Source organism: Danio rerio, chromosome 6 (assembly GCF_049306965.1).
Source record: "Danio rerio strain Tuebingen ecotype United States chromosome 6, GRCz12tu, whole genome shotgun sequence".
Classification (NCBI taxonomy): Eukaryota; Metazoa; Chordata; class Actinopteri; order Cypriniformes; family Danionidae; genus Danio; species Danio rerio.
In genome coordinates, this window is record NC_133181.1 from 35,618,041 (window position 1) to 35,626,358 (window position 8,318).

At 42.6% G+C, this 8,318-nt stretch overlaps 1 protein-coding gene across 1 annotated transcript in view; it reads left to right on the forward strand.

Annotated features, from left to right (window-relative positions):
* The first annotated feature begins 283 nt into the window (after positions 1–283).
* pik3r3b (phosphoinositide-3-kinase, regulatory subunit 3b (gamma)) overlaps positions 284–8,318 on the forward strand; it is a 462,891-nt gene continuing 454,856 nt past the window's right edge. The window contains exon 1 of the mRNA XM_073952390.1: positions 284–332. The gene's annotated coding sequence lies outside the window, so the exon portion shown is untranslated. The remainder of the gene's footprint in view (positions 333–8,318) is intronic.

An 8,318-nucleotide genomic window follows, 5' to 3' on the forward strand; every position in this document is an offset into this window, starting at 1 on the left:
GTTCAGTTTTTGTTATTATTATTATTATTTTACATTAACGACAGTATTTATTCATTTTGTTAACATCAGTTAATGAAAATAAAGTTTTTGATTGTTTATTATTAGTATTATTATTTTTATTATTTATTGCAATAATAACAGTACATTACAACAAATACAGATACAAGGATCATGCAGTTATCTTCGACAATCGTTTAGACAGAATCGACTAGCTGTCACATGGGTCTGGCCAATAAACGGAATTGGCTATTTTTAAAATGGGAGGTGCTGCTGCATATGGCCCACGCTGCCTTCCTGTTTTAGAGGAAATTGCATCAACACTAACTCGACAGGTAAGCCAAAAGAGATATTAGATAATATCACTGTTTTGCAGAACTGTATTTTCAAGAATGGATCATAATTGTAAACCTAACGGGTCACCAAAGTCATAAGTGTCTTGAGTTTTTGTTGTGGTAGTGATTTATGTACAGAGGATAATAGCTGACAACTTCAAAACCCATAACAACATCAGAAAATTTATCTGCTCGAATGATTGGCGCATATATTTAAAATTTTAACATAAGATGAATAACAACCAAATCAATATTAATCTGCATAACTCATACGTTTTAATTTATTATGCACTACAGCTGCGTGTCCTGCATAGTTTACCTCCAACACCAATAAGACACACCTGAACCACCTAAGCTCTAAGTAGGTATCCTATACTAAAAACTTTCTCCAGGACCGAACTTGGGCACTTTTGCGCTAGAGCAGGGGTCACCAATCTCGGTCCAGGAGGGCCGGTGTCCCTGCAGGGTTTAGCTCCAACTTGCCTCAACACACCTACCAGGATGTTTTAAGTATACCTAGTAAGACCTTGATTAGCTTGTTCAGGTGTGTTTGATTAGGGTTGGAGCTAAAATCTGCAGGACACCGGCCCTCCAGGAACAAGTTTGGTGACCACTGTGCTAGAGGATCGAAAATGACATAGGAACAATTTGCATGTTTTTAAATGTGTTAGTTTCAAGAGTTCACACTTAGCTGATGATTTACAAAGCTTATTTGGCATGCTGTCCCGGGAGAGAGCCCCGAGCTCAAGGGCTCCTCGAGCCCGGGGCTTCCTCCCGTTGGCAGAGCAAGAAGGGAGCCTGAGCTCGGTGGATCTCAGAACTCCCCTGCCGCTGTAGCTAAGGGAACGTAAGGAATTAGACCAGCTTGATTGTTAAGTATGTTGAATGTCTTTGGATGGTGGGAGGAAACCGGAGAGCCCGGGGAAAACCCACGCGGACACGGGAAGGACATACAAACTCCCCACAGAAACACTCACCGGTCCTATTGAACTAGGACCGGCAGTATTCTTGCTGTGTGGTTCACAGTGCTAACCACTGGACCGCCGTGCCGCCCAATTACAGGTAAAGGAGGAGAATAGGGGAGGAGGGGGGTTTCTTCCAAACGAAGATAAAGTGAACTGAAAACTTAGACTATTTATGGTGCCTTAGGGCTCATATGATTGGAAGATTAGTGATTAGCAAATGCGAGACTGGACGTGATAAATCATAAGCACGTGATCCTCTCGAAATTAGTTTATGAATAAACTTCACTTCAAGAGTTCACACTTAGCTGATGATTTACAAAGCTTATTTGGCATGCTGTCCCGGGAGAGAGCCCCGAGCTCAAGGGCTCCTCGAGCCCGGGGCTTCCTCCCGTTGGCAGAGCAAGAAGGGAGCCTGAGCTCGGTGGATCTCAGAACTCCCCAAAATGCAGAAATTAATCGCTCGGGACAGCAGCCGCGTATTCGAAGAAAAAACCCCCCAAAAGGCAGGAAATTTAGAGCTATATCCGGCTGCTGGATATAATAGAAGGAAAGAGGTTAAATGCATGGGCATTAATTAGATAGGATTAATAAGGGTGAAAAGAGGATTCTGATAACTCTTGCTGGAGTTAGAGTTTGAAGGAACCCCTGCGGGGTTCATGGTTTTCGGGGTTAAGAAGAAGGGGAGAATAGGTGGTTTGAAGCAGTGGAAAGAGAACTTTGAGTGAATCTTGTGGGAGTTGGAGCTCTAAGTGACCCCTGCGGGGGCCAGAGTAGAGTGAAGGTATGGAGCAGAGAGTGGAGGAGAGTAGCTCTTACGAAAGATGGAGCTTTGTGAGAGTTTGAGTTTAGAGCGGCCTCTGCGGAGGTTAGAGCTTGAGGGTAGGGTGTAGATAGGAGCGACCTCTGCGGAGGTTTGAGCTTGAAGGTAGGGTGTAGATAGGAGTGACCTCTGCGGAGGTTTGAGCTTGAGGATAGGGTGTAGATAGGAGTGACCTCTGCGGAGGTTTGAGCTTGAGGATAGGGTGTAGATAGGAGCGACCTCTGCGGAGGTTTGAGCTTGAAGGTAGGGTGTATATAGGAGTGACCTCTGCGGAGGTTTGAGCTTGAGGGTAGGGTGTAGATAGGAGTGACCTCTGCGGAGGTTAGAGCTTGAGGGTAGGGTGTAGATAGGAGCGACCTCTGCGGAGGTTTGAGCTTGAAGGTAGGGTGTAGATAGGAGTGACCTCTGCGGAGGTTTGAGCTTGAAGGTAGGGTGTAGATAGGAGTGACCTCTGCGGAGGTTTGAGCTTGAGGGTAGGGTGTAGATAGGAGTGACCTCTGCGGAGGTTTGAGCTTGAGGGTAGAGTGTAGATAGGAGTGACCTCTGCGGAGGTTTGAGCTTGAGGGTAGGGTGTAGATAGGAGTGACCTCTGCGGAGGTTTGAGCTTGAGGGTAGAGTGTAGATAGGAGTGACCTCTGCGGAGGTTTAAGCTTGAGGGTAGAGTGTAGCTAGGAGCGACCTCTGCGGAGGTTTGAGCTTGAAGGTAGGGTGTAGATAGGAGTGACCTCTGCGGAGGTTTGAGCTTGAGGGTAGGGTGTAGATAGGAGTGACCTCTGCGGAGGTTTGAGCTTGAGGGTAGGGTGTAGATAGGAGTGACCTCTGCGGAGGTTTGAGCTTGAGGGTAGAGTGTAGCTGGGAGGAGCAATGAGTGGAAAAGAGTAACTCTTGCGAGAGTTGGAGCTTGAAGCGACCTCTGTGGAGGTCAGAGCTTGGGGGTAGAGTGTAGATAGGGGGAGATAGGTAGCAGTGAGTGGAAGAGAGTAACTCTTGTGAGAGTTGGAGCTCTGAGCGACCTTTGTGGAGGTCAGAGCTTGAGGGTAGATTGCGGATAGGAGGAGATAGATATCAGTGAGTGGGAAAGAGGATTTGGATAACTCTTGCGAGAGATTGGGGCTCGGAGCGACCCCTGTGGGGGTCAGAGCTAGAGGGTGAGTCATAAGGAGAAGAGAGGTAGTTGAAGTAGAGTGAAGAAGTTTTAGCTTGAGCGGACCCCTGCGGGGTTTGGAGCTTGGAGAAAGAGTCTAGGCGGAAAAAGAATAGGTAACATCGTGAAGAAGAAAGGACTGTGGCCGCTATGGCCGAATCCTGCAAGAGTTGGAGCTCAAGGGGGCCCCTTCGGGTGTCTGGAGAGTCTAGACAGGAGAAACAAGATCATTAGAGGTAGAGTGTAAAATAGATTAGTTGGGAGTGGAGTGTAGAGAAGAAAGGAACGAGAGGCTGAAAAGTAGGGTTATAAGGATAAAAGATTTGGAAAAGTTGGAAGAAGGGAACAAGCACAAATATAATACATATGTACAAATGCAGTAAATGCGCAAAGAACATGTGGATACAAATGTCTGCATCTGTAAATAGCTATTGGTGATTGCAGAAGATGCTAACTGCAATGGCCCTTGAGGGAGTCCTTGGCAAACATGTAAGGGTGCCATGGGTGGACAATTGGGCTTCTGCGGGGTTTGGTTTGGATGACTCTTGCGAGAGTCGAGGCTCTGTTAGACACCTTTTTGAGTTGGAGCCGTGTGAGGAGGTGCTTGGGGGTTGGTTAAAGCCTGTTGGGCTTTCTTGAGGTGGTATTTACTGAGACGTATATAAGATTTGAAAACTTCAGAAGACCAGCGACCAAGGGTCTGGATCTGATGGTGTGAGAGCCCGTTGTAGTGGCTGCGCCAATCCTGAATGAGTGGCTGGAAAAGGGCTCTGGGAAAAAACCTGATAGGCGAAAGATTTCTTTAAGGTGTTTTTGAAACCAGAATCGAGATACTGGACGGTTAGCGTCATCAGTAAAAAGCGGGGCCAGTGGGTTCGCCTCTTGAGATTTTCTAGGCTAAGAGGGTTTGGAATGGGCGTGTAGGTGAAGGAATATTGAAAATGAGGATAGAGTGTCCTCTCTGGAATTAATCTGTTTTGCTTTGTTTGATAAGGAAAGAGATAGTTTCCCTGTCTTGCAAAGCTAGATCTGAGATGGTGGGGTGGAGTAGAGGGTTAAATTTGGATGTAACTGTTAATTCAGAACATTTAAGAAACCCCCCAAAAAATGCTAGATTGAACATAGCATCTAAGGTGCGGGCTGTATGGGAGGAAATGTAACCTTTACAGAGGGTGTAGATGCATGAGGTAAGGATTTTGAGTGTAATGGGTTGTCTAGCATGGTATGGAATTGTTTGAACGAATTCCATGCTGTGAGGTATGCATTGAGGGTTCTGGGAGCTATTGCTTGTAGGATAAGAGATAGAGAAGTTTGATGAAGATTATGAAGTGGGTGGTTTATAAAAATATCGTTACTGAATAAGGAGGGACCGGCGTTGGGTGAGGGTCTGCTTCCGGGGCTAGTTGCCAGAATATCTGCAAAGAGAAATGAGAGAGAGAGAGTCAGCGATTTGGTTTTTGCAACCAGGTACATGTTCAGCAATCATGATAAATTGTTTTTTAGCAGATATCCAGATAAGGTGTCTTAAAAATGGCATAAGCGATTGGGAGTGGGAGCGCCCTTTGTTAATGCAATGCACTGTAGCTTCGTTATCGCAGTGAAAGAGAATGCTAGATGTAGACCATTCGTCCCCCCACAGGATGGCTGCTGCGATGATAGGGTAGAATTTGAAGAGGGCTGAAAAACATTGGTCTTTGGAATGGAATTACAATTGGGTTGGCCATGTTGAGACAAACCAGTGTCCTTTATATTAGCCACTGTAACCTATTGGAGGGGCAGCGTCTGTGTATGTGTTGATGTCAATAGGGGATGCAATCAAGTCGCTGTAGAAAAAGGAACAGCCGTTCCATTGCTTAAGGAAAGAGATCCATAAGCAAAGTTCATCGCGACTGGGTTTGGAGAGAAAAAATTGTTTCTTCTAAACCATGAACTGTGGTGGATAATTGATGGAGGTGGGAAATGAAAGGAATAATGCGCATAGCGAAATTTAGATGGCCGAGAATTGGTAGGAGTTCTCGTTGTGTGCACATCTGTTTTTCAAGGAAAATTTGGGATAGAGAAATTATTCGATTGATTTTCTCTTTAGGAAGGGATGCTTGGAATTTATGCGAGTCTAGATTAATACCCAGAAATACGATTGAAGTACTGGGTCCTTCCGAGATCAGCGAAAACCTGCTGGGTGATCGCTAGGTGTTTGGCTGGAGGAGATGACGGGGGGGGAAATAAGAAAATCGTCTAGAAGGTGAATGAGGTATGGTATTTCGTAAATATTAGACAGAATCCAGCATAAAGCTTCTGACATTATGTCAAATATTTTTTGGGCTGCTTTTGCATCCGAAAAATAGAATTGATTTCGCCAATAAATGCCAAAAGGTGCCAGAAGTCTGGGTGGATTGGCATGATTTTAAAGGTAGGGGAAATGTCTTCTTTGGCTAGCCAGGTGTTACGACTGGCTATCTTTATGAGAGAGATCTCTTGATCAATGTCGTGGTAGTTAAGTAAATATTCGTCCAATGGGATAGTGCTGTTAATGCTAGGAAAGGAGCAATTGTGTTGGGACGAAAGGTCGACTACAAGGCGTTTTTGCCAGAACATTTTGAGTAGCGACACCAATGGGGCTAATGCGCGAGATATTAAAAGGAGGAGCCTTGGAGTTCCAATCATGAAGTTGTTGTCGATTTCTTTTTAATAAGATAATCGACGGTTTCAGGTTCGGAGGTTGCAGACTGCAGGTTAGGACAGATTGGATAGAGTGAAAAATGGAATGTATCCTTTGTGAAGAGGATGTGGAGTGTAATAGGTTGGATGAGGGTCAGCTTCTGGAGCCAGCAGTCATGATCTCTAAAATAGAAAAAACAAAGAGAATCAGAAATTAAATCTTTGCAAAATAATACAAGTATGGCAGACATGAAAATTGTTTTAGTTTATATCCATGCGAGGCATCTTAATAAGGGCATGGGCGGCTGTAAATGGAAGCGCTTTTGATAATGCATGGTCCGATGACTTCATTGATACGATGTGCAAGGATGGTAGGGGTGGGTGTTCGTCTCCTAACGAGATGACAGATGAATGGAGAGCTGAGGACATGGGATATGGCTAGTCTGGTGGTCCTGGAAAACTGGTACCCCTTGAAGACTGAGCATGTGAAGTGATAGTGAAGTTTAAATTTGTATTTATAACAGTCAAGTGGGAAGTTTGTTTCTTTGCCGTTTTCACATCCCACTGACTTGCTATATAATCTTATATGACGCTTGTAAATCAACACATGAGTCGCTGGCGTATTACAATTGGACTTCTGTGCTTGATGGCATAATGTTTTTCAATAGCTTGTTAATATTTACTGGTTGGGTAATAATCTTTTCAGAAGTTAAATGTCAAATGGAATTTTATTTTATTTTTTTTATTTATTTATTTATTTTTTTTTTTTTTTTTTTTTTTTTTTTTTAACTAAATTTACAAGCGTGTCTGGCCTATTCATTCATAAGGTCTTTGCAACAGAGTCAAGAGAGAGGGCGGGACCATCTCCAGTCTTTTAGCTCATTGGATGGAGACGCTTATCTTTACAGCTATTGGCTTAAGGAGTTTCAGTCAGGCCATGCAAAAGGTGCAAAAAGCCTGGCGGCCATTTTGTTGATCAAATTCAACATTGTTTGTGGCTGGAGCTGCTGCTCTGCTGAACACATTCCAGCAAACAATCTGTTAAACGATGGATAGCATGTGTACTGCTAGGAGAAGGTGAGGGTTCCGTTTTATTGCAATAGCTTTGGAGTTTGGCTTATATCTTGCTGGGAAATAAGGTTGAAGACACAGCAGATGCGTTGTAGAGGCTCTTTGAAGTGGAAGGTTTTGGTGTTGTTGTTTAAGCTGTTGATGAAATTGTTGGAGTTGTAGTTGTTTGAAATGGTAGCAATAGTAGTTGTTGTTGTTGTTGCTGTAGCTTGTATATTGTAGCTTGTAGATTGAAGCTTTTAGATTGTATATTGTAGATTGTAGCTTGAAGCTTTTGTAGCTTGTAGCACTTGTAGCTTTTGTAGTTGATGAGCAGAGCAGAGCGTTCTTCCAAATGAAGATCCTGAAGATTGTAGCTTGTTGCTGCTTTAGTTGTCCATGCTGGTTTAGAGTTGGTTCTTCAACGGAGCTAGCTACGGTGAAGCTGCTTCTTCCAAACGAAGATAAAGTGAACTGAAAACTTAGACTATTTATGGTGCCTTAGGGCTCATATGATTGGAAGATTAGTGATTAGCAAATGCGAGACTGGACGTGATAAATCATAAGCACGTGATCCTCTCGAAATTAGTTTATGAATAAACTTCACTTATTATTCTTTTAAAATATTAACAATATTTAAAAGGTTAAAATTAGCTAGTGTTATGTACAGTATATTTTTATATATGCGTAGGTCTGCATGATATTGAAATTTTGTTTTCTTTTGATTTATATTGCAATATGAATACAATGTCACCAGATTCTTTGCTATAGCTCAATTTGGAAAGAATTAGTTTTAAACTGATTTGAATTATTTTGTTAGAATATGGGGATTATTTTGGATTGTTATTGGGAAGATAGAAGTGAAATATTTTCCTTCACCGTATTCAGGTACAGAAATTAAATAATCTAATGTGAAATGACACGATATAGCCTTCTTTGTATAAATAATTAATTAAATGTATCTTTATTAGAGTTACAAACAGTACAGTTTCATGTGCCTGAATGCTTACACAGTCACTGGCCTTAAAAACACATGCAAATCATCAACTTTCACTCCATTATGGTTAAACATTTCAGTGAATCCAAAAATGCTCTGTTTTCTGAACTGTAGCTTCTGGTAAATTGTAATCCCACCATATAAACTCAATATTGCACATCCTGCAATGTGACTATTGTAAATGTGTACAATTGTGATTTCAGTGCTAAAATGATCATTTAGCCCTAGTTTTCGTTTTTCTCAATAGAATGATATCTAATGTTATAAACATAATAATTTTCTTTTAGATAAGTAGACAACAGGGCAGGCAAACTATGTGGAAACCTGAAGAAGCCGCAAAGGAAATTGTGTG